The following is a 14,434-nucleotide window of genomic DNA, read 5'->3' as shown; positions in this document are numbered from 1 at the left end:
ATTTCCAGTTGATGGTGACGTGGTTGTCGACCACGCCTCTGCATCGCCTGAGATCTATGAATTCGACGATCCAAACCCTGGCTACTCCCAATCTCCGTTCAACCTGATCCACGTGGATAATGGAAATGGGAACGAGAACAATTACGATGGTTTCAGTGAAAACAACATCGGCATCGGCATTGACGACGACGTTTTCAACTCCGATGGTCCGGTGCTTCTACCACCAACTGAAGTGGAGCCAGAGGAAGGTTTTGCTCTTCGCAAATGGAGGCGGTGAGCATTTCAGTCCTTTTGATTTATTATTTATTTATTTTTGTGAGACTTGAATTCTCTGATTTGTTGATTTTTCCAAATCTAATTTGTATTTTGTTGCAATCTGCTTAGATTTGTAATTTTTTTTTTCATTTGCCTTAAATTTTCTCAGGAAACAAACAAAGATTATTTATATAATCGGTTTGTAATTTTAATAATTTAGAAAGGGTAAATTGGGGAATTCATTTAGTCAATAATTTATCTACTCTACTCTCCTTCCAAATCTCTCCAATTTTGGGGAATTAAAAATGAGGGGTTAGAGGTAGTTGAAACCCCTCCAAACCCCTCCAAACGCCTCCTCTCATTCCTTAAAAAATTTTCAAATAAGGTAATTGAATTACTCTCTCTCTTTACTCTACTCCCCCTCATTTTTTAAACATCCAAACAGGCTAGTAATATAAGGATAGAGAGAGATAGGATTTTAGATTTTCCCCAAACTTGAACATGATGATATAGTTAACCGATAATGTGGTAGGAATTTTTTTTTTATAATTTTGTTTGACACAGCTTTTTCTTTTAAGGAGAGAAGGACAATGAATAAATCGACAGGACACTAAAAAAAAAGTTAGTTAGAGGTGAAATTGAGATATAATGTAAAGTATAGTGACAAACTTTGTAATTTAACCTTTAATTTTTTTTTAGATGAAATTTACCCTTTATTTATTTATTAGAATAAGAAGAAAAAAAACAAAGTCAATTCAAAAATAACTCTATACAATTTCTGGCCATTTATTGAAAATAAAAAGAAACGGTTTGGATTAGGCCACCCCAACTAGAGATCGACTAGGAAACTGACACCTATATGGCCACCTATAAATATATTTAAAAGCAAAGCAAATCCATAGGGTTAAATTATCTTTCAGGTTTATTAAACTTCTGTTTCCATGGCGGCGGTGGAGTCGATCAAAAGCACAGACACAGATTCCATGGTTCTGTGTTATAAAAGAAGAAAAAGAAGAAAAATAATAATAGAAGAAAAGTCGAATGATCCGATCCAAATCGATATCGAAAAGCTGCCCGATGCTCTATTGTTCGAGGTCCTTTATCGACTCCCTTGCCGATGGGCTCTCCAATATAGGTCCGTGTCGAAGCGCTGGTGTTCTTTGATTTCCCATCCTCAGTTTGCTCGCAGCCAGGGCCGGCTGAACCTATAGGCGAGCTAGGCGGTCGCCTAAGGCCCCCACATGTAAGAGGGCCCCCAAATAGCAATAATATTGTATATAATATTGTGTTCTCATCTGAAAAAAAAAAAAATATATATATATATATATATATATATATATATATATATATATAGTATATAATATTGTGTTCTCATCTGATGAAAAAAAAAAAAAAAACATAGTATATAATATTGTGTTCTCATCTGAAGAAGGAAAAAAAAAAAAAAAAAACCGTTTCTCACATTTAAGTTGCAGCAGCAGAAGAAAAGAGGCCCGTTTCTCATTTGAGGAGAAAAAAAAAAAAAAAAAAAAAAAAAAAGGGCCGTTTCTCACTGAAGTGACATGATATCTTTAGCTTGCAGAAGAAAAGATCACAAAACACCCGTTCAGGGCCGGCTGAACCTATAGGCGAGCTAGGCGGTCGCCTAAGGCCCCCACATGTAAGAGGGCCCCCAAATAGCAATAATATTGTATATAATATTGTGTTCTCATCTGAAAAAAAAAAAAAAATATATATATATATATATATATATATATATATATATAGTATATAATATTGTGTTCTCATCTGATGAAAAAAAAAAAAAAAAAAAAAAAAAAAACATAGTATATAATATTGTGTTCTCATCTGAAGAAGGAAAAAAAAAAAAAAAAAAAACCGTTTCTCACATTTAAGTTGCAGCAGCAGAAGAAAAGAGGCCCGTTTCTCATTTGAGGAGAAAAAAAAAAAAAAAAAAAAAAAAAGGGCCGTTTCTCACTGAAGTGACATGATATCTTTAGCTTGCAGAAGAAAAGATCACAAAACACCCGTTTCTCATCTTGAAAAAAAAAAAAATTGCCCGTTACTTACATTGAAGTGACATGAAATCCTAATATCCTATCATCAAATCTTTAACTTGCAGAAGAAAAGATTATAAAAAGCAATAATCTTTGGTTTGTAAAAGAAAATATTACAAAAGGCAGAAAGAAGAAAAAAATCCCCCACTCTTTGACTCTCTCCAATCTCCATCTTAATTCAAAAAAACAAAAAACACTCTCTTTTTTTGTTGACTTACTCATCAGTTGGTGTTGGCAATAGACTTGATGTGTTCACAGATCTTCATTTCAGGTTCATTTTTTGTTTTCTCCTCCGTTGCCTCTTTCATCTTCTTCATAGTTTGCTGGGTTTTTTTTTTGGTTGAAGAGGAGTTTGCTCAGCTCTGTTATTGCTCATTACTGCTGAGTAAAGAGCACAAACAGCTGCGGCAACAGAACAAAAAGTGAAAAGAGAAATAGATTTCTCTAGAAGCTTGATCCGGGCCCTTAAAAATGTCTCTAGAAGCATCAATTCATCCGGACCATTGATTTCACTTTACAAAAAGTGAAAAAAAGCTGGCTGTGCTGTGGCTTCTAGAGAAAGCTACACAGTTACACGTTTTGCCTTTTGTTTTTTGATTTTTGATTTTTTTTTTTTTTTTTTTAAGAAATCAGAGAAAGCCTTACATTTTTTGATTTTTGATTTTTTTTTTTTTTTTTTTAAGAAATCAGATTTTTTTAGTGTGATGCCATGATGAACTTTTAGTATCAGTGAATGTGTGAATCAAGTTGAGTTCTACATATTTTGTTAGTGAAGAGTATTGATAACAAAATTATAAATTTAGAATAATTTATTTTGTATTAATATTAATTTTAATTTTTTTGTGCAGGTTTAAAGTGTAAAGTGAGCATATTAAGTAAAGCTACAATTGTGCTTTTTATAAACCAGGTTCTATTGTTTTATACGTTAAATTTATATTATTCTAGTTAAATTGTAATTTTTATTATTATTATAGATTGTATTTCATTTATTTGTAAATATTTTTTAATTACAAATGTCTACTAGAAAATATCCATCCGGATATGAAAAACTAAAAAAGAAAAGACAAAGAGAAGAACTAATTGAATCTCAAAAAGGAGCTATGGACAAATTTATTACTAGTAAAAAACAAAATCTTGTAGAAAATTTGAGTGAAAGTTTCATAAATGAAGAAGAAATTCATCAAAAAGAGTTAGAAAATAATGAAAATATACAACAAAATGATAATAATGAAGATGGTCATGATAATGTTCAAACATGTAATGTCACCATTCTTGATAATGAAGCTCAAAATAATTTAGAGGAGAGTGAAAATATTAATGATCAACCTAATTATATTCCTACAAATATTTTTGATCCAAGTCAATGGAAAACTATTGATATAAAATTAAGAGATTTGTTAGTAGAAAATGGTCCAATAAGAGTTGATGATCTAAACTTTCCTATAGATAAGAACTCTAGACATTTTTCTACTACGCATTATATTCGAAAATTACCAAATGGAGAGAAACATGATAGAAAATGGTTAGTGTATTCGAAAGACCTAGATAAAGTATTTTGTTTTTGTTGCAAGTTGTTTAATTCAAAATTTAATACAAATCAACTAGCTAATGGAGGAACTAAGGATTGGAAAAATATTAGTTCTATTCTTAAAAATCACGAAACAACTAATGAGCATATTACTAATATGAATACTTGGATTGATTTAGAACTTAGATTATTGAAGAATAAAACAATTGATAAAAATGTCCAAGAACAAATTAAGAAAGAGAAAGATCATTGGAAAAAAGTGTTATTAAGAATAATAGCGGTGGTAAAAAATCTTGGTAAAAATAATTTGGCATTCTGAGGAAAAAACGAAAAGATCTATCAAGAAAATAACGGAAATTTTTTAAGTATAATTGAAATGATTGCAGAATTTGATCCAATAATGCAAGAACATGTTCAACGTATTCAAAATGGTGCAATCCATAATCATTATCTTGGACATAATATACAAAATGAAGTGATACAATTATTAGCAAATGAAATTAAAAGTAAAATTATAAAAAAGATTAAAGAAGCAAAATACTTTTCAATTATACTTGATTGTACCCCCGATGTAAGTCATCAAGAACAAATGACTCTCATACTAAGATGTGTGGATATTTCAACAAGTCTGATAAAAATAGACGAACATTTTGTGGAATTTTTAAAGGTAGATGATACTTCTGGAAAAGGTCTTTTCAATGAAATTATAAATGCAATAAAAAATCTTGAACTTGATATTAATGATGTACGTGGACAAGGATATGATAATGGGTCTAATATGAAAGGGAAAAAACAAGGGGTACAAAAAAGAATTCTTGATATAAATCCTAAAGCATTTTACACACCATGTGGTTGTCATAATCTCAACCTTGTCCTGTGTGATATGGCTAATTCTTGTCCTAAAGCTATTTCTTTTTTTGGAGTAGTACAACGAATATACACATTATTTTCTTCTTCCACAAAACGATGGAACATTTTACAAGATAATGTGACAGGTTTAACTCTTAAGCCATTGTCACAAACACGTTGGGAAAGTCGAATTGAAAGTGTGAAAGCAATAAAATTTCAAGTTCTAGAAATAAGAGATGCTTTGTTACAATTGGCAAAAACAAGTGAAGATCCCAAAACAAAAAGTGAAGCTGATTGTTTAGCAACATATGAGATTGAAAGTTTTGAGTTTTTGCTATCTGTGACTATTTGGTATGATATATTATTTGCTGTTAACTCTGTTAGTAAAAATTTACAATCGAAAGACATGCATATTGATATTGCTATAGATCAATTAAAAGGTCTCATGTCTTTTTTAAAAAAATATAGAGAAGATGGATTTACATCTGCTATGAATTCATCTAAAGAAATTGCAAGCAAAATGGAAATAGAGCCTATATTTCGTGAAAAACGTATCATTCGTAGGAAGAAACAATTTGATGAGAATGTCAATGATGAGACAACACAATCCGCTGAAGAATATTTTAGAATTAATTATTTTTTATATATAGTAGATCAAGCTATTTTTTCAATTGAAAGTAGGTTTGAACAATTTCAAATATATGAAAATATTTTTGGTTTTTTATTTAATTTTGAAAAACTAAAATCACTAGATGATGATAGTTTGAAAAAAAATTGTCTTAATCTTGAATCTTTTCTTACACATGAAACTTATTCTGATATTGATGGCTTAGATTTATATTCAGAGCTAAAAGTTTTAAAAGAAGTTTTGCAAATAAATGATAACTCTCCAATTAATGTACTAAATTATATAAAAAGGCTAGAATCTTTTCCAAATACATGTATTGCTTTCAGAATATTACTAACTATACCTATTACAGTTGCTTCCGCAGAAAGAAGTTTTTCAAAATTAAAATTAATAAAATCATATTTAAGATCAACTATGTCACAGGAAAGATTAAGTGGATTAGCTATATTATCAATTGAAAAGGAAATGTTAGCGGAACTTGAATGCAAAAATTTAATTAGTAATTTTGCCTCTCAAAAAGCAAGAAAAATAAATTTTAATTGAAAAAATATATATTAATTTATAATAAAAGGCCCCATTTAAAACTTTTGCCTAGGGCCCCCAAATACGTTGAGCCGGCCCTGCTCGCAGCTACATTCACCACCGCCACCAATTCAGTAAGTCAGACACAGACCCCTTTACTCTTGTGTTACACTATGCTAACCAATTTAACAACAATATCCTCGCTCTTCCATTCTACAATGATTCTGGGGACGGCGGCGGTGGCAGTGACGGTGACGGTGACGGTGACGGACTCGATTTTCTCAACTTTCTTCCCGATATCGAAGGAACAAGAAAAGGTTATACCTTTTCCATTGAAGCTTCGTTCAATGACTTATTGCTGGTTTACAGAGAAGTTCCACATATTTTGTGCCGTTATTGGCATTGGATTGGGCCAGCCTTTAGGGCGTATTGCATCTGCAATCCGCTTACCAAACAATGGATCACGCTCCCTTACCTTCCGTTCCCGAAGAGTAACAGAGTCGTTTTGGTGGGCTTTATATGCAATCTATATAGCTGTGATAAAGAGCAGGGATGTACTACCAATGCCCATTACAGTTACAAGGTGGTACGCATTCTTTCTCCTACTGAATCCGACGCTACTCAGATACATATGGATATCTTTTCTTCCGACACCGGTGAATGGTGCGGCTCTCTTGTTTCGTCACCACGCGGATTGAATCCCTTCCATAAAAGGTCTTCGAATGCTGGTGTTGTTGCCTGCAATGGGATGCTGCATTGGGTGGACGAAAATGATAGAACGATCAAAGGCTTTGTCGTGTTCGATCCATTCAACGAAGCACATGGATGCCGCTATATTGATCCGCCCAGTGACCTTTGCCCTGGAGACTTCGTCTACCTTGGAGTGTTCCAAGGGCGTCTCCGGATATTCCAAAGGCCTTTTTTTAATAACAATTTTTCTGTTTGGGAACTCGAGGATTACAATAATGCAGGAAAATGGGGTTTGAAATACAAAGTTTACTTCAAGGACATGGTTTCAGAGTACACCGATCTTGTGAAGATAGCAAAGCAGATCTTGCCGCCAGTGTTATTGCTAGATTTCCATCCAAATGTTGGCGAAATTGTTTTCTTACAATTTCACGATTACATTGTCTTGTGTAACATGCGGACGAAGGTGTTAACAATGGCCGGCCGACTACGAGATAGGGGAAGAATCTTAGCAGGCAATTTCAGCTTGCAAGCGTACAATGGATATGCAAAATATGTCTTCATAGTTGGGCAATCATCGTGGCCAACACCAGTTCCTCTCCCATTGAAGCGTGAATGGGATTTCCTACTTACACTCGCAGAGGTTGCTTCTAAACTAGACAGCGCAAGGAGTTGAGGGCAACCACCGCGGCTAACACCAGTTCCGAAGTTTGAAAGGCCAGCAATTCGAAATGTTTTTCTTGTTCTCTTTGTTCCTTTTAAATTATAGTTGATACTTAGTGAAATTATGTTGCCAATATGAATTTTGTAGCTGTACCATTATATATTACTCTATATATAATGAAGAGTAAATATCATAGAAAGAGTAACATATAATGGCATAGTGCTGTCATGCCTTCATTCGTAGCTTTGTAATTTATAGACCTAAATCAATTCTCTAATATTTAGCTTGCGTTTGGTATGAATTATTTTTGTCAATTTATTTTACTATTCAGTTTATTTTTTCTACTATTCATGGGTTCTACTGTACTTTTTAGTACTATTTATAGGTTTTATTATACTATTTCAGTTAACTTTTACCTTTATCTATAATACTTTTAATAAAAAGTTTTCAGTTTCAGCAAAATAAGCAGATCCCAAATTGACACTTACTCTTCATTATATATAGAGTAATATATAATGGCATAGTTCTACTAGATGAGTTATTTATGGAATATCTCCTGAGTTTTTTTCTTAATTTGTGAAGCAGGATTTTACCTTAATTTTGTCTTCTAAGGCTTTTCCTTGTTTTGCAAATGAGTAACTGCCTTAAATATTAGATTTGTATATTCATATCTTTCATATTTAGAAAGTCTTTCACTGAAGTGGAAGAAAATGCTATATTAATGCAACTCAATAAAAGTGTAGCAACAATAAATATTATGCTTAAAATTTTAGATATATATATATATATATTTAAAAAAATTTGAATTTAAAATAAGTGCTCTCAACTCAAACATGTTTTTTATTTATATTTAACTGCACAAAAATGGACCAAAATAGACCGAATAGAACAAAATATACGAATGTGGACCGAATAGGATTGAAGTGTACAGAATAGGACCAGTGTGGACCAAATGGACCGAATAGAACCAAAGTGTACCGAAGAGGTTAGAATGGATCAAATAGGACTTTTGAATATTTATTATTTTTATTGCATTTTTAGAACTCATATTTCTAATTTCTAATGTATTTTATTTGTATTTTTTTTAATCAAACTGAAAAGTTTAGCCTAAATATAATAAAATTTCATACTTTTCTACCCAAAAATTAAGAAAATAAAATGAATTGAGTTTAACTTGAAAAGGCAACCTATAAAAAGAATCAATTAAGACCCAATTGGTCCAAAATGGACTGAAGAAGACTGAAATTGAACAAGTGGACCAAATTGGATTGAATGGAACCAAAGTTGACCTAATTGGACTAAACATATGTAAATTATTTAAGTTTTATGGAGAAAAAATTTTGCATTATATTACAATTAGAAAATAATTATTTATTCCCTTGTATCGTGTGGGTCTGCAACTAGTAGAAATAAATATGGAAATATAAAAGAGATTGAAAAGTGTCCTCTTTAGTTCTTTCGTTTTGTTGATTTTGGCAACGAAGTTTTATGGTAATCCTTAGGGTTATTTATTTATTTTATAGATAAGGTAGAATTTAAACCTATGACGTCTACTTTATAATAATTACTCTTATCATTAGGCTAATACACCAGTTAGTTTTTGAAATAAACCAAGTTTGAACCTCATATTTCTTATTCAATAATGATAGACTTTATCAGTTGAACCAAGTGGAACCATTTCCCACACACACATAATTGCAAATAAAAAGAAAAGGTTAATAAGTTGGAATCTACCATTTAGCATTAATTACAACTTTTATGCATTCTTCTATTTTATCCAATATATATATTTGCTTATAATAATTCAGAAAGAGGCATTCAAATCCAAGTTCCATAGAAAAATTAGATAATATTATTAAATTACAAAATTCTTGACAATATTTAATTATTTATTTTAAAAGAGAAATGAGGATTTAAAGAACTATACCATACAAAATTCCTTAAAAACTTCTATTTTTGACGCTATGCTTTCTTGGAACTAATCAATCTTAATCCTACTAGGTAAAAAGGTATGGTTTCTTGTAGCTATAAAAGTGAAAGAGTAGAGAATAGGTACTGTAAAGTTAAAATCGTTCGAACTTGGAAGTATTGTAATTTTGTAAACGATCTGTTGCATTATTGGTGACCAATAAGCATCTTCTGATACACAAAAGGCAAACCTCTTGAGAAATTTATGCTTATTGTCTTCCAAATCCAATTAATGGTTGTGTCACATTGTGAGATGAAAGATCCTTTAACGATATTGCAGCATGCAATGCCAACACTTTTCTTTTTCTTTTTTTCTTTTGTCAAGTAGTAGCGATATTGATAGGTCAAGAAATTACCGTTGTTCCCTCCACTTCAATGAAATTGCAAATATGTAAGATTAATGTTCACTATTTTTTCCCCCAGCTATATAAACAATAATTTATTGAAAAAGAAAAAAAAAAAAAAAGAAAAAAAGAAAGAAAGAGAAACGCAGAGGATTTCACATTACAAACCAAAAGAAGCATATGAACCAAGACTATCTTTATTCTTTCCCCTCTTGCTTGAAAATTCAAACAGGCAAGGTACATAGAGAAATGGGCTATTCTGCACAGAGAGACAAAGTCACAAAGCCCATCTAGTTGTGTACATTATGAGCTGTTAGGTTCTAAATACTTAGGATTTTATGTATTTAGAACTCTAATTTGTATCGTTGGCAAACCATGATCAAAACAATGTATTTAGAAGTGTTTTAGTCTAGCTCAAAGTTGTGCTTTTATGCAAAGTTGAAATCAAGTTAAAGCAGGAAAGCATTGTGCCTTTCGGCCTGGTTCGATCGATCGAAGCTTAGGCTCGATCGATCGAAGCTCGGGCAGAATGATTTTCTGCAGATTCTTCCAACTCAGCCCTAGGTGTTTTAAAACGTTTTTAGGGTTTCTTATTTGTCCTAAGTATAAAAAGCAAACCCTAGCCACGTTTTAGTGTTGCTCATATTGCGGTTTGTGTAAATCTCTTGTGAGATCTAGAGGAGCTTTCTTTTACACAAACTTAGGGTTTTCAAGGAAAAGATTTATCTATACCTTGATGATCAATTCAGTTGCTGCCATTGAAATTTAAAAAAAACACAAGCGGGTGTGCTTGTATCTGGTGGTGAATCTAAGAAAGAAGGACTCCGTGGATTCGGAGCTTGCACGTGGTCGTGTCAGTAAGTTCTACTGGTTGGTAGCAATAAGAAGTCGAGCGTGGGGGCTTGTAAGTCTTATTGTACGAACTTCGATTCTTTCAAGATAGTGGATTCAAGTTTACCTTGAGGATAACTAGGTCAAATTATCCCCAGGTTTTTACCGGTTTGGTTTCCTGGGTGATCATATCTTGTGTTATTTATTTTCCGTTGCTTTGCATGATTTGATCTTTGTTATTGTGATAACCTAGACTTGTTTAATTGGACTAAGTAACAACTTGCCTATTTACCTAGGTTAAATCAATTGTTTTAAGGGGTCTAAAAACTATTAAGTGGTATCAGAGCGGATTGCTCTTTTGTTGTTGATCCTTTGATCACTGAGCTGATCCTTGGCCCCTGTTGTCATGAACACGGACACTCTCTAGTTATTCCTCCTCACTTTAATGGGAATAATTATGCTTATTGGAAAGTAAGGATGAAAGCATTCCTGAAACCTATTGATGAGAGAGTGTGGAACTCCGTTGAATACAGATGGGAGAAGCCCATTACTCCTGTTAGTGAGTGGGAAACTTTTTAAAAAGAAGCAGTTGCGTTTAATAGCAAGGCTATGAATGCGATCTTTAACGTTGTTTCTATGGAGGAATTTAAGAGAATCTCTAATGTTGAGGTTACTCATACTGCTTGGAATATCCTCCAAACTGTGCATGAAGGCACAAAGGCTGTCAAAATCAATAAATTGCAGCAATTGACTTCTAAATTTGAAAGCATTAGGATGTCTGATGATGAATCTTTTGATATATTCTATGTTAAATTGAATGATATTCTTAATTCTGCTTTTTAACTTGGGTGAAATCTATGATCAACTTAAAATTGTTAGGAAGATTCTTAGATCTTTAACTGAAGACTTTAGACCCAAGGTGACTGCCATTACTGAAAGTAAGGATGTGGACTCCATCCCTGTTGATTAACTTGTAGGATCTCTTCAATCTTATGAGTTGGATCTACCCAAAACTACTAGATCCAAATCATTGGCTCTTAAGTCTGTTGATGATGTTGAAGGTGGTGGATTTGATGATGAGCTCTCTGCTACAGAGATTGCTTACCTTGCCAAGAACTTTAGAAACTTTCTCAGGAACAGTAATAGAAAGGCAAAAGGCACAAACATTGCTGAACCTAGAAACTTTAGGAAGCATGATCCCACTAAGGTTAACAATAATGATAAACCTAGAGAAAAAGTAGGTCAATCTTCTAATAATTCTTTGGGCTCTCAGTGTTTTGGATGTCAAAGGTATGGACACATGAAATCTGAATGTCCTACCTATTTGAAGTCTAAGGGTAAGGCTATGGCTGTAACCCTTAGTGATGGTGAAGTTTCTGATAATGAGTCTGATTATGATGAGGATGGAAACTTCATTACTTTCACCGCTACTGCTGTAGTCGATGAGAGCATATCTGTTGAAGAGAACTCTTCTGATGGGGAACTCTTTGAAGATGCAGATCTTCAAGAGGCCTATAATAAACTTTGCAAAGTTGCTGTAAAAGATGCTATGAATGTTGAACTTGGTCTGAAGAAAATTGAATCTCTTGAGCTTGAAAAGAAGAATTTGCTTGTTAAACTGTTTGATGCTAATGAACTTTTGAACAATGTGAAAACTGAGAATATGCTTTTGCTTGATAAAGTTAAATCTTTGGAACTTGATTTATCTGTTGCTAGATCTGCTAGTTCTAAACTTGATCAAATGCTGAGTGTTCAAAAGTCTTCTTCTGACAAAACTGGATTAGGTTATGTTGAAAGCATCTCTGTGTCTGCTCCCCATTCCACAAAGTTTGTTCCTTCATCTTCTTCTTATGAACCTTTTGTGAGTGAGATAGTGAGTGAAACTGTCGAACCTCTTGTGTGTGAGATTGTCAAACCCATAGAAGTTTCACCATCTAGGAAGATTAGGGTTGATCTGAAAGAGTCTGAGTCTAAGTCTAAGAAGCCTACCCTATCTAAGGACAAAACACATGATAAGCCTGTATGAGTTTGTCACTTTTGTGGAAAGTCTGGACACATTCGTCCAAACTGTTACAAGCTGCAAGCTGCAAAGAGAGCAAACAAACCAAAAGTACCTGTCCCTCAAGCACAAGATCCTATGGTACTTATTGGTGAATTAGTAAAGGTTTTAAACCTTTATTCCAATCCTGGAGTTGGTAATCACTCTCATGTGAATAAAAACTCCAATGCTCATGGTGCATCTAAAAGGTTTTGGATGCAAAAGACTCGAACTAACTGAGTCTTTCTAACATGGTCCTTGTGCTTCATTGCTCTACCCTTTGTGATCATTGTTCTTTGATTTTGTTTAGTTTTGTTTTTTTTTTTTTTTTTTTTTTTTTTTTTTTTTTTTTTTTTTTTCTAGGATTTGCATTGCATAACATTCATGCATTTCATTCTAGGTGTTTTTTTTAATTAAAAAAAAAAAAGGAAGAAAAAGGAAGCAAATTTTGTTTTGTACTATTCTTCTTGGTTTTTGAGAACAAGGTTGGTCAATTTATTTTCACATAACATGTCTTTTGTACCTTGTTTAGCTTTGATGAGCTTACTTAATGCATTTTACTAGTTGAAGCTTTGTAGTGCATGTTGTGTGAGAAAGATGTTTATGGTTTTTGATTACTCTGTCTTAATCTTGAAGTCACATGTTTTTGAATGTTTGACTTGAACTTTTAGAGAAAGGCATAAATAACCATCTCACCACTGTTCACTAACTAATCATGAACACCTTAGTGCATATCATAAGATTTTGTGCTCGAGAAAGTGTAGCACATGCACAAAAAGAACATAAGGTGAAGCCTCGGTTTAAATTGCTTAATTCTTAAAATTAAAATTGGTGTGTACTATTAGGCTTGATGCCAAACTCAAATGACTTAAAATTGATATGTATATTATGAGGCATAAATTCAAGAAACTTACATGATTGCAAGCTTATAATCTAGGAGATATGGGAGTTATATGATGTAACTCTTTAGGTGATAGTCTCTTTTAAATTCTTTGTGATGAATTTTGTAGACTTTGTGATTGATTGCTATTCACATATCACCTCACATGTATCTCAAGTTTTTGCTAGTTGCACACATTACACAAGTTACTCTTTGTTAAACTTTGTACATGTTATTGTGTGTGTTTATGGTCTGACCAACCAAGTTTTGCAAATACTTTGAATTTTGTGCAAAATTAATTTGTTGCTTGAAAAATTGTGGAGAATGCAAGAAATTTTGTTTTTGGGGAATTTGGGCTTAAAATTCTTGTTTTGAAAATCATATCATCACATACTCATGCATTTTGTTCTTAAATTTCAATGCTTTGAGTTGATTCTAAATGTTTTTCAAAAAACTGTGTTTTTCCTCAAATTTAGTGAGCCTCTGCCCATTTCGATCGATCAAAAATTTTTATATATGTTCGAGAGAGCCTCTGTCTGTTTCGATCGATCGAAACTATTTTTCGATTGATCAAACGCTTTTCAAATTTTTTAATAGTGACTCTGTCTGTTTTGATCGATCGAGGCTGTTTTTCGATCGATCGAAACTCGTGAAACATGTTTTTTAAAAGGTCAAAATGTCTTTTTCAAAAATTTTCAACCTTCCCTCTCTCTCCGACTTGGCTAAGGCTCCACCAAAGATTTTTTGTCGTTTTCCTCCGGAATTTTTGCAAGGTTTTTGTCTTCCAAAGTCGGTAAGTCCGTTTTGCCCTTCCTTTTACAATTTATTTCATGATTTCATGCATTTTTCATGCATATTCATTGGGTATTTTCGGCACTTTTCACATGTTGGGGGTTTTTGATGTTTCAAATCTTTTTTGGTGAAATTGATCATTGGGTTTTTGTTCTAGGATGTTATATTACTGATCCTTGTTGGTTAATTTGATCAATTTTATGGTTTTTGAAAAATTGAAAATTTTAGGGTTTGGAATTTGTCCGAATTGGAGATTTTGTCAAAATTGGGTTAAATTGATGTATTTGGTCATTATTTTTTAAACTCTACCATGTCTAATGATCAATTCTTCAATATCTTTCAAATTGAACAAGTGGTTTTCAAAATTTTGGGGTTTTTGTGTTAATACCTC

The 14,434-nt window shown here is 32.7% G+C and overlaps 1 long non-coding RNA gene across 2 annotated transcripts; it reads right to left on the bottom strand.

Moving 5' to 3' along the window:
* Positions 1-1,800: 1,800 nt before the first annotated feature.
* LOC126692321 (uncharacterized) lies at positions 1,801-2,869 on the bottom strand. Of its 2 annotated transcripts, none has more exons than XR_007644966.1 (2): positions 2,531-2,869; positions 1,801-1,967 (listed from the first exon to the last, which is right to left on the bottom strand). It is a non-coding gene; the product is annotated as an uncharacterized LOC126692321 (long non-coding RNA). The 2 variants fall into 2 exon arrangements; XR_007644965.1 differs by lacking the exon at positions 1,801-1,967 and adding an exon at positions 2,195-2,293.
* Between the last annotated feature and the right edge of the window lie 11,565 nt (positions 2,870-14,434).

This window comes from Quercus robur, chromosome 7 (genome assembly GCF_932294415.1).
Source record: "Quercus robur chromosome 7, dhQueRobu3.1, whole genome shotgun sequence".
Classification (NCBI taxonomy): domain Eukaryota; kingdom Viridiplantae; phylum Streptophyta; class Magnoliopsida; order Fagales; family Fagaceae; genus Quercus; species Quercus robur.
The sequence above is the reverse complement of the archived record's forward strand: the minus strand, read 5'-3'. Positions and strand labels throughout refer to the sequence as shown.